The following is a 19474-nucleotide window of genomic DNA, read 5'->3' as shown; positions in this document are numbered from 1 at the left end:
TGACAGAAAAGCGATGGAAAATGAAAGTCAGTTTCTATTCTAAAGTCCAAAATATTAAGAAGAGCCGGAAAGATGGTCTCTTCAAATGACTGGAAATAGTAAAACGACTTTCCATTAAAATGCAAGGAGGCAAAAACTATGCATGACCCTGTGAAAAAGAAAAGTGATATCAGCAATAGAATCACATCATGTAGTAGCCCCAGATCAGAAATGGACAACATGGCAGATGGATACATGCATAGCACCCTAGCACACTGCAGAGCTATGTATTGGGTAGGTGCTTACATACTGTATCCACCACTAACAAGTGCTATTTTACACTCTTTGTGGTTTGTCCTGCCCAGAAAGTATTTTTAAAGGTGAATTTGTGTGTAAGGGAGCACCGAGGAAGCAAACTATAAATACTTTTTCTACCTCTGAGGCTGGCATAAAACAAGACTGATTAAAAAAGAAGCAAATTAAATCAACAGAAAGAGACTGCAGAAAGAATCACTCATCATGGAATTTGATTTGCACGTTTGCTCTAAAGTAAAATGCAGGGGGAAAAAAGACAAAAAGAAACAATGCAAAAAAATGCTTTTCACACAGAAAAGAAAAAGGCAACTTCTGTGTCACACTGGAAGGTGCTGCAGTTCCAAGTGCCCATGTGACACCAGACTTCAACTTTGAGCTTCGTGCTCTCTCTCTCTCTTCATCCACTTTCACTTTTGCTAATCTGCGCTGGGTGAAAAGTATATTTCCTCATTAGCACGAACTCTCTAAGCAAGAGGCATTTTGGCAGTTCTGTCCTTTGAGGAGAGAAGCCACTGGATTTTCCTAATGGTGCTGAATTTATTCATGTTATCTAGAAAAGGGAAGCTCTAAGTGACGGTTTCCTTCCTATTGTATGTCCCACCCGTCTCACAGAAACAGCTATTGATCTAGTTTTCTCCTGGCTTTGCTTCTTTCAGTGAAAACATTCTTCTGAAGAGAGAGCACCTGACTCATGGAAAATTCAAAACTGGTAAGTATCTTCTCTAGGGCTAGAAGTACTCACTAAGAAATGGGATCATCATTTATTTTTGAGAGAAAATTGACACAAAAAACACATCAATCAAACACCCTTTCTTTAAAGCTTTCTACCTTTCTTTAAACCTTTATTTATCAAAGGTAAGCTAGAAGTAATGTATTAGTTATACAAACACTGGGTCTGATCCACTGTTCCATCCAGGCCCCTTTAAGCCACTCCAGTGTCATAAATAGGCCATAAACTAGGTGGAAATTGCCCCCAGGGCAAACTCCAGCAAAAGAGGACTTTCTGGCCATCACAGAGCTACCAGAATGGCTTGACTGCAATCCCCCTCCTCAGCCCCTGATGGACAAGGAATTCTAGGAGCAAGGCTGGAGTCCACCACACTTTGGCTGTTCTTGGCTAACAGATGGCCACTAATGACTCATTGCTATCAGAGCATAAATTGAAGCAGATGTAAGGCCGTTCTAACTTATGCTGGAAGCCAGGCTAAAAACATGGGAGACACAAAGCTGGCTGAAAGCTGCCTTTGCCCTCACTCCCTTTCTTGCTCCAAGACAGGAATGGAGGAATAGGGAATTAGGCCCCTTTTGTTATTTATTTCATTCCAAAGAACAGAAAAGAAAACAAGACAACCTACCTTTTCTAGGAGGAAAAAAAATTCAGAAATGTTCAGACACTTAGTTTAAAGATCTAAAGTTTTTAGCAAGACACAGTTCTATGTTACTGCTGTCTAAGATTGTAAAGGTGCCTAAGGGAGTTAAGCACTCAAATCCTACTGAAATTGAAAGTGAACTGGGAATTTTGGAATTCCCAGGTGTAATGCTTAGGGCATTTTCAAATTCTTTCACCCCATTACTGAGACTTTCCAGAAAATATGGGCAGGTATCTCAGCCCAAACAGCTTTAAAAACAAATGGCTCCATTCTCTTGGTAGGAATGAGTTTCAGCTCACAGAGTTTCTATGGGGAGCATGAAGAAACCAGAGATTCTACAACTGTTAATCCATGGCTCTCTCAAGACCCACACAGATAGCAAAAGACCTCTGGGAAGCAGGACTGGATTAACTTTTTGTGGGCCCAGCACCAAACATATTTGTGGGCTGCCATGGAGGCAGTGGAGCATGGTGTGGGGAGGTCAGTCTCCAGAGCGAGGGGCCAGCCAAAGGCAATGGGGTTTGGCATGGCAGGGGACACTCCGCTCCGCCCAAAGCGAGGTTGCTATTTACAAACTGGCAGTTGCCAGACGCACAGTGGCCTGCCTGGCCCTGTGCTGCCAGCATGCCCCTTCCCTCGGGGGCAGGCCCATGTCATACCACACTGCTCCCCCCACCACCCCCCGACTCCCTATGGACAGAGGTCTCCTGGGCCCACTATGCCCAGTGCCCCCCCAGACCCACCCACAAATGCACAGCACCCTGCAAAACACCACCCCTGCCCGCAGCCCCACCACAACTGCCCCCACCCCACACACAGAACCCCCACTCCCTAGTGCCCCAACACACACAGATCCTCCCTGCCCCTTCACAGCCCAGCACCCCCCATACTCCCAAAACTCCCATACTGCCAACCCCCCACTCCCCCAAGCTCTGCCTCCTGGCCACACTCACCAGCCCTACTGAGAGGCAACTGTGTCTGCTTGGTTGAGCTGGCAGCGCAGCCAGGGCTGGTCCCCGGGCCAGGAATGGCTCCATCCCCTCAGGAGTGGCACGATCAGCCAGGCCAGGACCTGCCCCAGCTGGGTTCCCTCAAGACGCACTTGCCTGGAGGGCCCCAGCCAAGCCCACCACAGTCTCCCCCCCCCGTCACCCTCACCTGGCTGAGACTGGCCAGGCTTCTGCACCAGTCCCAGGTGGCTCAGCTCTGGGGAGACAGGCAGGGACCCACAGGTGGTGAGAAGCAGAGACTGCCCAGAGCCGGAGGTGCACTGGGGTCCGGCCAGGGGGCTGAGAGGGGCCGGGGGTGGGGTCAGGGAGCGAAGAGGAGCCCTCGGCCAGCTGGCGGGCAGGCCGAGAGAAGCAAGTGGTGAGCAAGGGGAGCCAGAAGGATCTCAAGGTGCAGTACAAGCGAAGCGAGTCGTGGCCCCTTCTGAGCATGGGCCCAGCTCCATGGAGCCACTGGAGCCATTGTAAACCTGGCACTGCCAGGAAGCAAAGAATATCTGTATGGGGAGCTCTTTGCCTTCACTTTGCCACTTGGTTCCCTTGGCTTCTGTCTGCTCCTGGACAGCATAGCTCTTTTAGCAGCTGTGCTTCCAGAGGTCACCCTATCACAATTACCCTCAGAGCCCTTCCTGACTGTGGCTCCACAGCACGGAAAGGAAAGCAACATAAATGAATACATCCTCAGGCTATATTAAATGGCAATGCTGTTTCTGCAGGCCTGGGGGCAAATCCAGAGGAGTCAAATTCATAGAATATCAGGGTTGGAAGGGACCTGAGTAGGTCATCTTGTCCAACCCCCTGCTCAAAGCAAGGCTAATCCCCAGTTAAATCAAATTAGTCCCTGTCCATCCATTCCAGTTTCATGAAGCTGGAATCCTGTAGTGTAGAGTTAACAGTGACTTCCTCAGGGTGGGCTTAAGAGGTACACTTGTCATAGAAACAGAACTGTCCCCTTCTGAAAACTTCAGTGAGGTAACACACCAAGGATGGATTTGGCCATATGTGATTAAAACCAGCACTTCTTGTTTTCACCCTTTACTCTTTGACATTTCAGCATAAAGCAACAAGCAGGGAAGAATCTTGCAGGAGAAGAGGTCAGTGTGCCTTGTACAAAGTGTGGACAAATAGTGACAAAGATGGATAGCCAAGGAAAGGTAGAACAGGGCAAAGTGTTCAACCTAAAGCAATGGTTCTCAAAGCCGGTCTGCTGCTTGTTCAGGAAAAGCCCCTGGCAGGCAAGGCTGGTTTGTTTACAAGGGATTAAGTGCAAGGGATTAAGGTTTAAGATTTATTTTGGGTGATACTTCAGTGAAGCATAGGCTTTGTGTGGCCCCTCAGCATGGGGTGAATTTCATCCCCTGTAGCACCTAGACATTTTACCTGACCACCTGTCTAGGGCAGTGATCTCTCCCTCTCTCTCTCTCACACACACACACACACACAAACACTTCCGCCAGACTGTCTCGGTGTTTTTTGAACAGTGATTGGAGATCCCATGGAGAGAATAACTTCTTGCTTTCAAACAAAGCAGAAAGCTGGATGCCAACCTCAAAGCAGCTGCAATTTCTCAACAGCTGGTTGGTCCCTTCCTGGTGGCTGTTAACTTTCCAGCTTTCTATTATAGCCCCAATGGGTGCAGTCAAGCCCATGGAGTCAATGGGCGATTAGCAGTCTGCAGGTTTTCATGGGTTTGTTGGAATTCTGGTGAGGATTACAGAAGAACTGAAACATTCTGGTTACAGTATTTGCTGTTATTCAGGAAGTAAATTGCTGGGATGTGAAAATGAGGTAGCATGTCTGATTGCTGCTCTCCTCTGAGATTACTGAGAGACAAATTAGAGGAAGAAAGTCTTAATAGCAATCCAATATGGACTATTTCACTAGATCTTCAATTTCTTACTGAAGATTTTTTTTATTAAGTGAAAATCTCCCTAAAGGTCAAGAAATTCCTAATTAACACCCACGTGCAGTATTATGCATTCAACAGCACTCTCAGCTATTTGCTGCAGTGTAGGCTTTCTTGAGCAAAACTACTTTGGGGAGTTCTCCTCATTGCAAATAAATTACAATATTTTAAGGCCTAGTTCTATAAATGGAAGTAATAACCTTAAAACAGACTTTTTAATGGAAGTATTGTATTAATTACAGCCCAATTTCAGGAGAGATTGTTAAAAGAAACTAAGAAATCCCATTTTAGGATATTTGGGGAATTTTGCCTTCAGTAGGACTTCACCGCATCCCAACACATATGCAAATATTTCCCAGATTATCCATAATATACCTGGCACTGCACACTCATCATGGAGGGGGCGGTGGATTCAGAAAGGGAAGCCAGAAAGCAGGCTGTACTGGTGTAGGGAACCATGGAAGACTGTGTTACGGCCTAGCTAGAGTAGTTTCGCTTTCTCGGCGGCCGGTCACTGTAGGACACGCCACGCCAGTTATAACCCACTCTTAACTGGTTAGGACCAGTTTGCATGGCCTTCGGCCAAGGGGTGGACACAGACTGTGGAAAGCCCCTATTTGCTTATGTATGAGTTGTGTTTGTATTCTGTATATATAGCTGTATGGTCCCAGTCCCGCCCTTGGACTCCGTACCAGGCCGAGCTTCGATGCGCTGGGTTCCCCACCTCCATGACAGCAAGAGTCCCAGTTGCGGGTGTGTCACTTTACCTTCATTAAAGCCAATAACTCACAGTGTGTGGGGGCCTCGTTCTTGCAGAGCACCCTGGGTAGGCCCATAGCCTCCCAAGAACCTTACAACTGGTGTCTGGACAGTACGGCTGTTGAAAGATTTCATTCATATGTTTTTAGGGTGATCAGATAGCAAGTATGAAAAATTGGGTGGGGGTGGGGGTAATAAGCCTCTATATAAGAAAAAGCCCCTAATATCAGGTCTCTCCCTATAAAATCAGGACATCTGGTCTCCCTATATGTTTTGTTAAATGCATGTGATTTGATACAATACCAGTCAAAATAAATGAAGAGAGATATATAATGGCTCCAGGGCTGGATTAAGGCAACATAGAGCCCTCGACACACCATGACATGGCTCTGCCCAATATCATGGCCTCATCCTCCCTTTGGAGTGGTCATAGCAGTGGGAAGCCTTTCCCTCATAGATTAGGGGCAGCAGAATGAGTACCCCGCTCTAAGAAACAGGAGGAGCAGCCTCAGGTATCGCTTCTACCAACCCCAGAGAGGTTAGGGTGTCAGCAGGAGGACCTCCAGTACTTATCCCAGGACTTGAGGTGTCTCTTCTGGGCTGGATGTGCTGGGCCTTCTGCACTTTTCTCTTCCAACCACTCATAAGTCCTTGAAGAGAGAGCCCCAGAACATTGAGTGACTGGGGCAGTTCACACAAATATTGAGGTTCTGATGCAAACATATAACCCAGGAGCCAGCACTCTAGGCAGGCACCATTAGTGTCTGTTGCCTTAATCTGGCCCTGATTGGCTCATTCCTTAGCTTTGGCTGAGGAGCACACAATGCAACTCTGAAGAGGGACTTAATGCCACATTTGCACTCCCATGACCCTGGGCTGGCTGTGTGCTGGGCTGGTGACCCTGCATAATTTAAAGCAGCCCATAAACTCTTCTAAATTTCATCAGATGTGAAGGGTCTATTAAAGCAGCTGGAGATTGCTGGGGTGCAGGCACACCCAACCATGCCCTCTTTCATCTTTATCCTTTATGCCTGCTGCTGGGAGGTTAGTGATGTGTGAGGCATTGCACCAGTTCTATGCCATTCAAGGATCATCTTCTGCAGAAGTGAAGCTCCATGGCTGGTTAAGCTAGCTTAAATATTGTGTGCATCTCTCTATTTTTCTCTTTCCTGATTAATAGTCCTTGAAATAAATTACCCACTGCAGCCATTTTTGAGTATTGAGTTTATCCAGACTACTATGCTAAAGGCTATGATAGCTTTTGCCTAATTAAACAGAGTTTGTTTTCCAGAAAGCTAGAATAGTAGGGGTTTCTGAAATGCAGAAATACAGCACAGAGCATCTGCAGGCAGTGGGAGAATTTTTTTTAAGTGTGAAAATCTGTAGGAAATTCACATCTTAGACAATTGTATTTACTGCAGTTGTCTTACTGAAGTCCTAAAATATACAGGGTGTGATATGGCAAAGATCTGTAGGGATGAAACTACATTTACATGTGAACATGCACAACTTATTGTTTTGGAGGTAGAAGTCTGGGAAAATATTGACTTTAAACTGCCAACATCAATGTAGAGAGAGCTTTAAAGGAACAGATCCCTTTTTGATGTTAGTTATGAACTATGTTCTAATGCTGGAGAAACCCAGGGAGCCAGGGCTCCTAGAATAAAAAGGACATAAGACAGAGGTGTTGAACTGCATAAGACACAATGAAGATAGGAATGATTCAAAGGCATTAAATGGAAGAAGAACATTTTAAAAAGTAATTAACAGCAGAAAAAAATCTTATTAAGCACCTCTCTCTATCTTTAGGCAGATACCTAAATATCTTTGAAAATCTGGCTTCTGCTACACGAGACTGCAAAAAGACATATATAACCAAAGGTAAAGCCATGGAGAATGTAAATCCAAGACATCTAGCAGATGAATACTGGGGCTGATTCAAAGCTCACTGAAATTAGTAGGAGTCTCTCCATTGATGTTGTGGGCTTGGATCAGGTCCTCCCATCCAATACACACAGAGGTGTGTGTTAAGTGAATTTGGAACCAATTAGGTCATCTTATAAAGGTCATTGTGCAATATCTGGAAATATATTTAAAGCAGAAAACAAAGGCATGTTCCCAAGCTTCTGCTTCCACTCTTTGCTTTCATATAGTGATATAACTTTTCAAATAGACGCAGGAGAAATTAGGAATATAGGAACAGCTGTAGCAGGCTTCATTTAGTCCAGTATCCTGTCTCTGGCAGTAGCCAGTACTAGAAGCAAGAAATTCCATAAAGGACAAGTATGAAATAAATTGACCATGCGGGAAATTACTTCATACCCCAGAGCAGTTAGCAGTTACCTGATGCTGAAGTTTCACAGGATGCCAATGAATAAGAATCCTTTTGTTTTACAGGGAAACTAATATTTATAATTTTGTTTGTCCCAGCTAAGCAATCGGGTATTGTGTTGTGGTTAAAGGAATGGCAACTGAAGAAAATGTTGCTGTGGGTTTGTAGGAAACTGCGACTGAATAGTCTGGCCATTAAAGGTAGTAGTGCCTTGTAGTCAGTCCATGTGGCATGGCCTTTTAAGGATTTGAAAAGTCCAAACTAAGGACCTAAATGGGATGTGGAGGGAGAGGAAGCAGTTCTAGGTACTTGGGAGAAAATCCCGCCACTATACCTTTAAGGGCCTGGGAGCCAGGATCCTTGCAGAGAGGGAAAAAATGTAGGCTATTATCAGACAGACTTTCTCTGCTGCCCCAAAGAGGCAGAAGCCCTCTGCTGGTAGGAGAAAGGCTGGCTGGCAAAGGGGCCTCGAGTGACCCAGGATCCCACGATTGTCATCATCACTACTTTCAGAGAAAAGGCAGGCTATGGGGCTAAATAACTGCAATACAGGTGGATGTGTCCCTAGAGCAGGAGAGCAGGGAAGGTGGTTGAGGGTGTATGTGATGGCAAGGGGATAGACATAAGAACATAAACATAAGAACATAAGCACGGCCGTACCGGGTCAGACCAAAGGTCCATCTAGCCCAGTATCTGTCTACCAACACTAGCCAATGCCAGGTGCCCCAGAGGGAGTGAACCTAACAGGCAATGATCAAGTGGTCTCTCTCCTGCCATCCATCTCCATCCTTTGACAAACAGAGGCTAGGGACACCATTCCTTACCCATCCTGGCTAATAGCCATTTATGGACTTAACCACCATGAATTTATCCAGTTCTCTTTTAAACGCTGTTATAGTCCTAGCCTTCACAACCTCCTCAGGTAAGGAGTTCCACAAGTTAATTATGCGCAGCAATAAGAAGAACTTCCTTTAATTTGTTTTAAACCTGCTGCCTATTAATTTCATTTGGTGACCCCTAGTTCTTGTATTATGGGAATAAGTGAATAACTTTTCCATATCCACTATCTCCACATCACTCATGATTTTATATACCTCTATCATATCCCCCCTTAGTCTCCTCTTTTCCAAGCTGAAGGATAGTTGTATCCAAAAATACATCCTTGTCAAATTTTGCTCTCAGTGGCAAATTTTGACATGATATGCAGCAGTTTATACTTCTTTGTTTAAAATACGATCCTATTAAAATGTTCATTCTGTATTGCAAGAACAGGGAGCAATTTCTGTGCTTTTCTCTCTTTTATTCTTTGGAAACTATACCATATTAGGGATAAGAGTGTGTCATGCAATGGGACTATTTGTTTCAGTAACTGACACGATTAGTGACATGCGGTAGGGCTACAATATCAGACATTAAACTCCTGGTGTATAAAGCACATCTTTCCTGTAACACTAGGTTCTCAAGGTTTATCTTTAGGGTTGAAATAAATGGGCCGTTTACAATCAGATCTTATCAGTATCTCATCAGCCATAAACAAATTGTGGAGAGGAACTTTTCCACTTGTAATATCTGTAAAGAACTGTTGTCTGCTAGGAAAAGCTAATGAAAGGACCTGATGTGAAAGCTTGCCTGGACTCAAAAGGTATGTTTACATCAGCCCATAGCAGTGAAAGATCGATAGATTTGGGCTTCCAGGACTCTTGTAGATTAAGACAGTGCTTTGAAGTTGCAGCTTGGGCTCTGAAGCCCACTCCCCTCCTTAGGGTTCACAGCCCAAGGTCCAGCCCAAGGTGCAATGTTTAAACATTTATTTTTAGTGCATTAGCATGATTCCTGCAAGCCCAAGTCTGTTGACCTGGGCTGGGAGACTCATTGCTGCTGGCTGTGTAGACATACTCAAAAAGGAATATCTCAGGAGACCTCTCTACCCAGCGAACACTTTATTAGGAGTCCATGCAATCCGCTAGCTTGCATTGCAATGTTAACTGACCATCATTCAGAGGGCCCTGATTCACCAAAGCACTTAAGCACATGCTTAACTTAAAGCATATTCTTAAATCACTCTCTATTCAGCAAAGCACATAAGAATGAGTTTAACTTAAAAAACTTGCTCCTGTAGTAAAATGTCAGCAATCCATATATTTGCTCATTATTTATAAAGTATTTACACAATGTAAACTTTGAAAATCAAGAGCACAAATTTTAACCATTTCATCTTATTTGTTTTACATGGAAAAAGAGCAGTGGTAATTTCATGGAATGCTGTGAAATGCTTCATTAAATGATGGGAGAAGGTCATAGAGAAGGGAGGCAGCACAGTAGGAGGTGGCATCATTGATGAGATTAAGAAAAGGGAATCTTCTCGTCCCAAATCCATTCCTCAACTCTTACAAACAACACTCCTCCACAAATGCCCAGCTGCAGGACAGCTCCCCACAACAACAGACCAGATCCTTGGTTCCCACAAAGCTCCCTTTCTGTTCCAAGGGATCTTAACTGGCAACTGCAAATTCCCCCATGCTTGCTTTGCATCATTTGCTCCTTTGCATCATTTGCTCTATTGTACAGGGTGGGTAGAAGGCACATGAGAGGCAGGATGGGGTGGAGGCAAAGCACAAAGCACTTTGGTTATCCTGGTATATTCGAACAGTGCCTATGAACCATTGCAGCCACTGTATGTGACAGCATCTCCCTGGTTTTTCTGACTTGTGCCAGAAAGCTGAATTGGCCCCCACCCAGCCTCAGGATCAGGTGGCTCCAATACAGTTTAGCCTCCCCCACACCAGCTGCACCAAGCTTGAAACAGTGGAGGATTCAGCCTCGAATAAAAATAACTTTATTTTGTGATTTTAAACATACCTAGTGTTATCTTCCAACACAAAGGGGGAGAATCATAATTTCATGCTTCATGAAATTTGAGAAAGAGCAAGAGAGACAGAGACATCAATCAATCAGATACTACAGTGGTGAGCACCACAGAAAAGACCACAAGGAAATTAATAAACCCGTGTTCTGTACAGGGCTTGAATAGTGTGCAGTAAATAAAGCATGACGACATTAGACAATAAGGATATAACAAGATATTGAATAGCTGCTCATTCTATTGTATAGAACATTGGAAAAAAATCCCTTTTCAATTTCTTTTATTGTTGTCTCTCATTTTTGAGTAGTTGGAGAAGTAGCTGAGTAGTCCCATTTTCTGTCTAGTTTTATTATATATCTATCCATTTAAAGTAGACACTATAATACTCTCTTTCCCAGGAACCACAGAGCCAAAGCCAGCAGGAGGGTTAGAGGTGTTTGATAAGAGAATCACAGGGAGCTAGTGCTCATTGGACATTGGATATACTGAGCCAGTTTCAGCCTATGAAAAGTTTGCTGTGGGGATTTTGGGGGGAATATACTACGGTGTCTGGATGTGGTGTGAAAATAAATTAAAGGGATAGTGGCTGGAGACTTTCTGTTACATAGGAGGAGGTTGGAACCTGTGATGTGCTCCCTCTAAAGCTGTAGTTAAAAGGATGGACATCCCGATTCCCCAGGAGGCTCAAGCTATTATCACCAAAGGACTCAGTCAATATGAAGCCCTGCCTGTTCTTTCTCTACCAGAGGGCCCATACAGTAAGCATCATGCTAGTATCAGCCCTCATGATTTAAGGCTGTTCTGCAGCCGCAGGTCTGGCAGCTTTGCCTGCATTGGCCCTGCCGAGTATAGAATTTGACACAGTTTCTGTGGTTCTTTCATGCTGTCACACACTGCTCCATTCCACCAATATGTCCGCCACACTGTTGAGTCTGGTAGGAAATAGTTGGGTTTTCAAATACAATGAGTTTGTCTTGACAGTTTTCAGTTTTCCTGTGGGAGTCTCTAAACCCTTTCATCTCCTTTATACTTTTGTATTTCATGTATTCAGAAAGGTTCTCCAATTCTGGCTCCATAGGAGTGCAGATCTAACATTTAATTTTCTTATCCAACAGTTTCCCCATAAGCACTGGTACTTTCGCAACAGGTCTGTGCTACACTTGTGACATTAAAGGGAAAACAATCCCACTGATTCAATGACAGTGAAATGTTTGCATAACAAAGATGAGACTGACTGATAGATCAGTTCAAAGCTTGAAAAAGGGAAGTTGTAGGGAGATAAACAGTCCAATAAAACATATAAGTTAAGCTATTTTTCTTTTCTTTTCTGTTTGTTTAGAGAAGAAAAAAAGCTTGCATGCAGTTACAAAGATCCAAGTCCTGATAAGATCTAAAGGTGCTGCATAGACATGGATGATTACATTGATGAAAGCAAAACCCTTTCAAATATCTATTATTTACAAATTAATTTCTTTGAAAGAATTAGAAAACAACCAAGATTGCCAGGTGAAAGGACTCAATGAACTTACATGAGAAAAAAAATTAGAAGAGAGTTATTTTTAAGTACCTTTTAATTTCATATAGAAAAATGTGCCTGATTTTCTTCTTGGACACAAGAAATCAACCAAAAGAAAGAGACTTACTAATTGCCTAGGCCTTGATTTGACGAGATACTTAAGCACATGCATAACTTTAGGCAAATGAGTAGTACCATTGACTTCAGTGAGATTATATATATGCTTACATACATTGCTGAATTTGTCTCTATTACCTGGGACAGCAAATAGTCATTGGTCTTATTCCTTAGAAGAAAGAGCAGCAAGATCCTGGAAGGGCTAACAGTTCTACTTGGCTTCTTTTTTGCACATTGGCCAGGAACTAGGTTAAGAAAAGTGGTTCCTATTTATTGTGCTTGATAATCATGCACAACCAAGACTGCCCTTTGAAACAAGTTCTTTCAAGATGAATGCTTCCCTGATAAAGCTATGGGCCACATTCATACCTGGCTTAACCCCATTGGCTTTGATGGAGTTACTCTAGCAATGAATTTGGCCTAATGCTTATAATGCAGAGTAGAAGCAGGAGAAATAATAAAACAGAGGCTGTATATATCAGCCCTCTCTGAAAGGTGATGCTATAATGAAGACTTTGCAGAAATCTTAACCTTTGTGTGGACACTTGGCTACGTCTACCCTACAGGATAAATTTGAATTAGCTTAAACCGATTTTATAAAACAGATATTATAAAGTCGATTGTGTGCATCCACACTAGGCACATTAATTCGGTGGTGTGCGTCCATGGTCCGAGGCTAGCGTCGATTTCTGGAGCGGTGCACTGTGGGTAGCTACTGTAAAATAATGAGGCCAATAACGTCGATTTGCATCCACACTAACCCTAATCCGATATAGTAATATCGATTTTAGCGTTACTCCTCTCATTTTGTAGGAGTACAGAAATCGATTTAAAGAGCCCTTTAAATCGATATAAAGAGCAGTGTAGTGTGGACGGGTGCAGTGTTACATCGATTTAACGCTGTTAAAATCGGTTTAACAGCGTACTGTAGATCAGGCCTTTGACAGGTAGCAAGGTCTGCTTTTCATTTCTCGCATGGAAAATTGGTTACACAAAAGTCTTAACATTCATGCTATTTTTTTATCTTACAATTTCTTGAGTTCTGTAACATGTTGAAAACAACCAACCTTTGGTAACATGACAGTGATAAGACATTGATGTAAAAGTATTTATTGACAGGCTGAATTTTTGGTTTTCCTTTGATGGGTTCCATAACAAGAAGATTGTTTTCATTACCATATAGCTACTAAGGGGGCAACCCAATTCTCCTTACAAAGGAAGAGCTCCCATCAAGTGGACAGGACATTTGCCAAAGAAATAATGGCTTGAATTGTCCCAAACTAATTCCCATTAAAGCCAATGGCAAGACTCCCATTGATTTTAACGGAAGTTGGAGCAGGCCTTACATGGCTTATTATCTTGGGTCTGGTTCTGGTGGTAGGGTGGGAGAGAGAACCTCACTCTTTTGGGTGACAAGACTCAGCTCAGTGATGCTTTTTGTTTAGTTGGGGTGTTTTGGCTTAGAAATGCCTAGCCTGTTTTATGGCATGTCTGCATATGTGTATAAACTAACATTGGTTAAAACCAATTTTTGCAAGCCCTTCATACAATACTCTCTTTTTCTTCTCTCTCCTCTTGCTCATCCACACAAAAGCTACAACTCATTGGCTGCCAATTGTACCACATTTCCAGATTATATCACCCTTGCCATACCCCTCCTTTTTTTAGTTGATTTTTAAATGCTTTCCTCCCCAGGGTGGTCTTATAAAGAGGCCGAAGAGTCTCAGTCATACAGAAAAGTATTCTGGCTTGAAAGAAGCCCTATGACAGATACAGTAAGCCGTCAGCTGTTAGACAAAATGGTGCTGGTTATAGGCAGAAGCAAATCCTGGACACCTTTCACATACCAGCTCCCTCAGAGGCCCAAGCACTAGAATTTTCCTTGGATTTACTGGATAGAAAACTAAATCAGTGTGTGTACAGTTCAAGGTTTAAAGAAGATTACAAGAAATTGGCTGTTCCTTTCCAAGTATGAATTTGAAATCAGAGAGCACTACGTGCATCGCCGAGGTTGTGAAAATACCAAGCCATTCCAATTTTTTATTTAAAGAAAGCTGTTACTTCCTACCACCACAAATAAGCAATGCATTCCTGTGAGGGCTGCATGATCTAGAGCAATTAGTCCTATAGACTAAACCCTCCATCCTTACCCAGGCAAAACTCCCACTAACTGCGGTATTTGGCTCGTAATGTGGGTTATCATCAAATCACACGCCAAAGAGAATAGGTGTAAGATGAATGGTGATAAAGAGCAGACCTTTTGGAGTTTGAGGGCCAGACCCTGGGCTGCCATTGCAGATGTTTTCCATACTCCTGCCTGTGCAAAGCAACCCTAGAGCAAGCATAGCTGGCCACAGTTGAATCACTCCAATGCATAGAGATCTTCCAATAGTATAGAGTTAGTTGACAGAGGGACTAACTAGGGCTACCCTTTGCTCCAGTATCAAGTAACCTTGCATGGTTATTGGCAGCCAGTGTAATATAGAGCAGCCTTAGAGCAGTTAGCCCCAACTCCTTAGTTTCACAATGAGCTCCTTGCCCTTAGACAAGAATCTGTACCTACATTTGGAGTTACACATCACATGTGTTTCTTGAGTTACGCTCTTTCAGAAAAGAGCAATAAGGTGCAAAGACAGGAAAGATCTTCCCTGCATCTTAATAATCTCTAATTGCAAGCACAGATTATCTTTTCCTGTTGCCTTATATTATCTCCACATAGTATGAAACTTTGTCTTTTAGTGCCTGTGTAAACCCAAGAGAGGCTGGTCACTTACAGTACTCACATTCACACCTAGTGGGCTCCTGCCACTGAATGCTGCTCTTGGCCTGTTGATAGAAGAAACCTCCATAAATAAATTTACATTGACTAGGGTAATTGTTGAGCCTCCCCAGTACACCCAAACTGTAGGATGCCAATAACATGCCAGGTGTACGGAGGCAAGCATTGTAGGTGCTTCAGGAGCTAGACCTTGTGTTTCCCAGTAACCATTCAGATGCATGGACTAAGTGCAAAGATGTTTTATTAGTCCTGTCAGGAAAGGGGAAGGTTGCAGATGCCCTAGGTACAGAGGCTTAAACAGTTCCAGTTCACACTGAGTGATAGTGGTTCTTGTTTGGGCTTTTGGGGGGCAGTCCAACTGAGAGTTAGGACTCTTCAAGCCTAGTGCCTGGGGTGCCCTTGCCAGTCCAGTCTCGGTTCCAGCAAACAGGAGCTTGTGGGCTTTCAGATCAAGCTCAGATAGTGTCTCTCAGTGGGTCCCCTCTGTGATGGATCTCTACCCAGTCACCACTGCTCCCCGATAAGTTCCACACAGATCTGCACCCAACTGTATGTCCCAGCCTGTTCCACATGTGGCTCTGTCCACAGTTCCTGGGGCTTCTCTCCAGCTCCCTGCTGCCATGCAGTTCCCACACCCCAACAGAACCTGGCCGCTTCCTGGTTTAGGACCATTTTGCTTATCCAGCCAGGGGAAAAGGAAATGCAGTGGGGAAGCTGCTGATGGGAATTTTAATCCCTGCTTTGCATACTAGGTGCAAATCAGCAAATGTACAAATTAATTCACACCAAATATTTCCAGATCTACAGTAAAATGCAAAGATTACTTAGTGATGGTTTCCATATAGAGCACTGAGAATATAAGAGTTGTAATTCATTCAAAAAATATTTCCTGTATATGAGTTAGTGAGAAAATATCTGTCCCGGGGGAACTAGTAAAAATCCCAGTGCTTGAGTCATTTGTAAGTGAACTGGACAAGGTACTTGAGACTGTAAAACAGACAGTCCTGCTGTGGCATTGGGGTATAGGTAGAAAGAATTAAGGCCTAATGAATTACCTTTTGAAATCAATGGAAAGGCTCCTCCTAGCTTCAATGAACATTTGATTAGGTCCTAAAGCAGGGGTCAGCAACCTACAGCACGCTCTGGGGTTCCGGCTGCTGCCCCATTGCCAGCCGGGGTTCTGGCTGCTGGCCCCTCTCAGTGCCCGCTGCTGGCCTCGGACCTCCAGGGAACCCCAGGCTGGCAGTGGAATGAGCAAGCCCGTGGCTGAGACCCCGGCTGGCTGGAGCTGGCGGCCGGAACCCCAGAGTGGCGGCAGGCTGAGCAGCTCAGCCCACTGCCAGCCTGGGGTTCCATTCACTCAGCCGGCGGCAGGCTGAGTGGGGCCGGTGGCAGGCTGAGTGGCTCAGTCTGCTGCCAGTCTGGGGTGCCGGCAACACTCAATAGGGTGCCAGCAGCACTCAGCCTGCTGCCAGTCTGGGGTTCTGGCTGCCAGCCCCGCTCAGCCTCCTGCCAGCCTGGGTGAGCAGAACCCCAGGCTGGTAGCGGGCTGACCGGGGCTGGTGGCTGGGATCCCGGCTGGCAGGAGCTTGCAGACAGAACCGCAGGCCGGCAATGGGCTGAGCAGGGCCTCGGATCCCTGTCTGGGGTTCCAGCCACCAGCCCTGCTCAGCCCTCTGCCAGTCTGGGGTCCAGCTACTGGCCCTGCTCAGCCCACTGCCGGTCTGGGGTTCCATTCACTCAGCTGGCAGCAAGCTGAGCAGGACCCGTAGCTGGGACCTTAGACCGGCAGCGGGCTGAGCGTCTCAGTCTGCTGCTGGTCTCAGGTACTGGTCGCTGGCACCTCTCAGCCCACTGCCGGTCTGGGGTTCCGTCCGCCAGCTCCTGCCAGCCTGGGGTTCTGCTCACCCAGGCTGGCAGGAGTCTGAATGGGGCCGGTGGCTGGGACCCCAACTGGCAAGGGGCCGGCAGCCAGAACCCCAGACCGGCAGCAGGCTGAGTGCTGCTGGCACCCCAGACTGGCAGCAGACTGGGCTACTCAGCCCTCCGCTGGCCCCACTCAGCCAGCTGCCAGCTGAGTGAATGGAACTCCAGTTTGGCAGTGGGCTGAGCAGGGCCAGCAGCTGGACCCCAGACCAGCAGCGGGCTGAGCGGGGCTAGTGGCTGGAACCCCAGACAAGGATCACACTAAATTGATAAGATCTGCATTTTAATTTTATTTTAAATGAAACTTCTTAAATATTTTAAAAACTTTATTTACTTTAAATACAACAATAGTTTACTTATATAATATAGACATAGAGAGAGACCTTCTACAAACGTTAAGATGTATTATTGGCAAGCAAAACCTTAAATTACAGTGAACTTGGCACATCACTTCTGAAAAGTTGCTGACCCCTGCCCTAAAGGGTGCTCTTTTCCATCTCTAACTCTCATGACTTTTATTAAAACCTCCCTTTTCACAAACATAGGGCCAAATTTCACCCAGAAAAATGGATGTACAAATCCCATTGTCTTCAGTGGGGTTTTTTGCATGCATGACTTGGGCCTGTTAAAAGTAAATTATAAGGAATTGTCTATGGGGCTTGTTCATCTTGAAGGGCTGTTAGAAACTTCGCCAAACATTACCTTTTAAAAACTGTGTCTGTTTAACAAATCAGCATGTGGATACACATACAAGATTTTCTTTTTTGTTATGTTGGTATAGTGCCTAGCAATAGGCCCTTGATTCATGATTGGAGTCTCTAGGTGCTACCACACTACAAATAATAAATAATTTTAACATACACCTACACTGTGATGAAGAAGTGTTAAAAAATATTCACTCTTTTCATTTACATTTGAATACACATAAGCCCACAAGAGATTTCCTATTCTTTTCAAGTCCAAGCTCTTCTTATTAGACCAACATCACAGATTTTCTTTTAAGATCATTTAGTTTAAACAGTGTCTGATGCATTGAACTAAAGAATAGCCAAGCGATATCTCAGTGCCGGCTTAAAGAGTAAAATAAAGGTGGTTTTAGAATTTGTTATACACTTAGCATTAGAACCCGTGGGAAACTGGAACGCACAACTATAATGTAAGATGTGACTCCATTTGCCCTGTTCAAATAAACATTGGCACTAAAATTTGAGATTTTTCTCATGTCATGGGAAGAGGCTGTAGCTGCTGAGTTTGCAGGGCCAACAGAATTTCTCCCTCTCCTTGTCTTATATCTCCCTCTAGTGGCTATGTTGCCCTTGTGACTAAGGCATCATAATTTAAAGAAACAAACTGACCTAAGATTTCCATGTGACACCTTTTATCCAGGGCCATATTTACACCATATGTGCTCCGAGGTACAGCATCATCAGCGTCGTCCCCTTCCTTCAGCTGACCTTCATGTTGCACACCGTTTTAGAGATGTAAGGCACCCCTAGAATGCTGACACCCGTAGGTACGTGCCTACTGTGCCTAACTGGAAATCCGGCCCTGTTTTAACTGGCCCACACTTCAGCCCTTAGCCTCCTAACTTCCAGGATGTGCTGTATCTTGTTCTTAATAACTTTCTCTGGAACAACAGTTATGTCTAAAGTTTTGCAGTAGAAAGATCGAATTATACATCCTTGAGTGATGTAAATTTGAGAAACAGGTCTATCTTGCCAGGATCAAGAACAAATAATAATTTTCAACAATAGGCATGGAAAGACAAGAAGATATATATGAAAATAGTTTTGTAATAATAATATAATGTTGCCTTTTTCCTATCCTGATTTCTTTTAGGATTAGGTGACGAACAGGAGAAGCAGAAAGATTATGATCTTAAACATCATGAACTTGAAAGTCGAACAGCATATCAGAACTGAACTTCCATCTCATTAAAGGGATAGAATGGAGGGGTAATTTTGACCTGTATCCAAGATTCCAAAGGAATAAGACTATTTTAACATTCAAGCTGCTTCTTTTCCCCATTGTACTGAAAGGTTGTGGGTCAGTTGCAGTGGACCAGCCAATACAATCGCAAAAAAAAAAAAAAAAAAAGTTGTACAGTAAAGAATTTAGGTTCTGAATAATTAATGTCTCTTGCTCTTTTCCAAGAATCTTAATAATATGTCCACCAGCATTAGTGATTTTGCATCTTTTCATATGGCCATACTCTAGCTAATGCCCAAGCAGATAATTCAACAAGAATAATTTATCTGTCAAATTTCAATTTGTTATTGTTTCATATGCTCCATGATATTCTCAACTGTATTTGTTATTCAAAACGATTCATTTAATTTATTCTTGACTGATGCTCAGTCTTCTAATGGTTCATAAATTTTGAATGATAAACGCTCAGAATTTGCAAATCACACTGTATTTGTTAATTGTGTGAGTTGTGATATTGTTTCTGTTATCTGATTCATAATTGTCAATGTTACAACTGAATGTGCAATTCAAACATCATACTGTTTTGGTTAGTTATATAAAGCCTTCAATCTTACAGAAACAACTCCATCAGATTTGTATAGCTAACCAACACACTGTAAATTTCATATTGTATGTT

The 19474-nt window shown here is 43.9% G+C and overlaps 1 long non-coding RNA gene across 1 annotated transcript; it reads left to right on the top strand.

Moving 5' to 3' along the window:
* Nucleotides 1–738: 738 nt before the first annotated feature.
* On the top strand, nt 739–19109 carry LOC127055696 (uncharacterized). The gene is made up of 3 exons (XR_007775571.1): nt 739–822; nt 951–1003; nt 18709–19109. It is a non-coding gene; the product is annotated as an uncharacterized LOC127055696 (long non-coding RNA).
* Nucleotides 19110–19474: the final 365 nt, after the last annotated feature.

Source organism: Gopherus flavomarginatus, chromosome 7 (assembly GCF_025201925.1).
Source record: "Gopherus flavomarginatus isolate rGopFla2 chromosome 7, rGopFla2.mat.asm, whole genome shotgun sequence".
NCBI lineage: Eukaryota > Metazoa > Chordata > Testudines > Testudinidae > Gopherus > Gopherus flavomarginatus.
The sequence above is the reverse complement of the archived record's forward strand: the minus strand, read 5'-3'. Positions and strand labels throughout refer to the sequence as shown.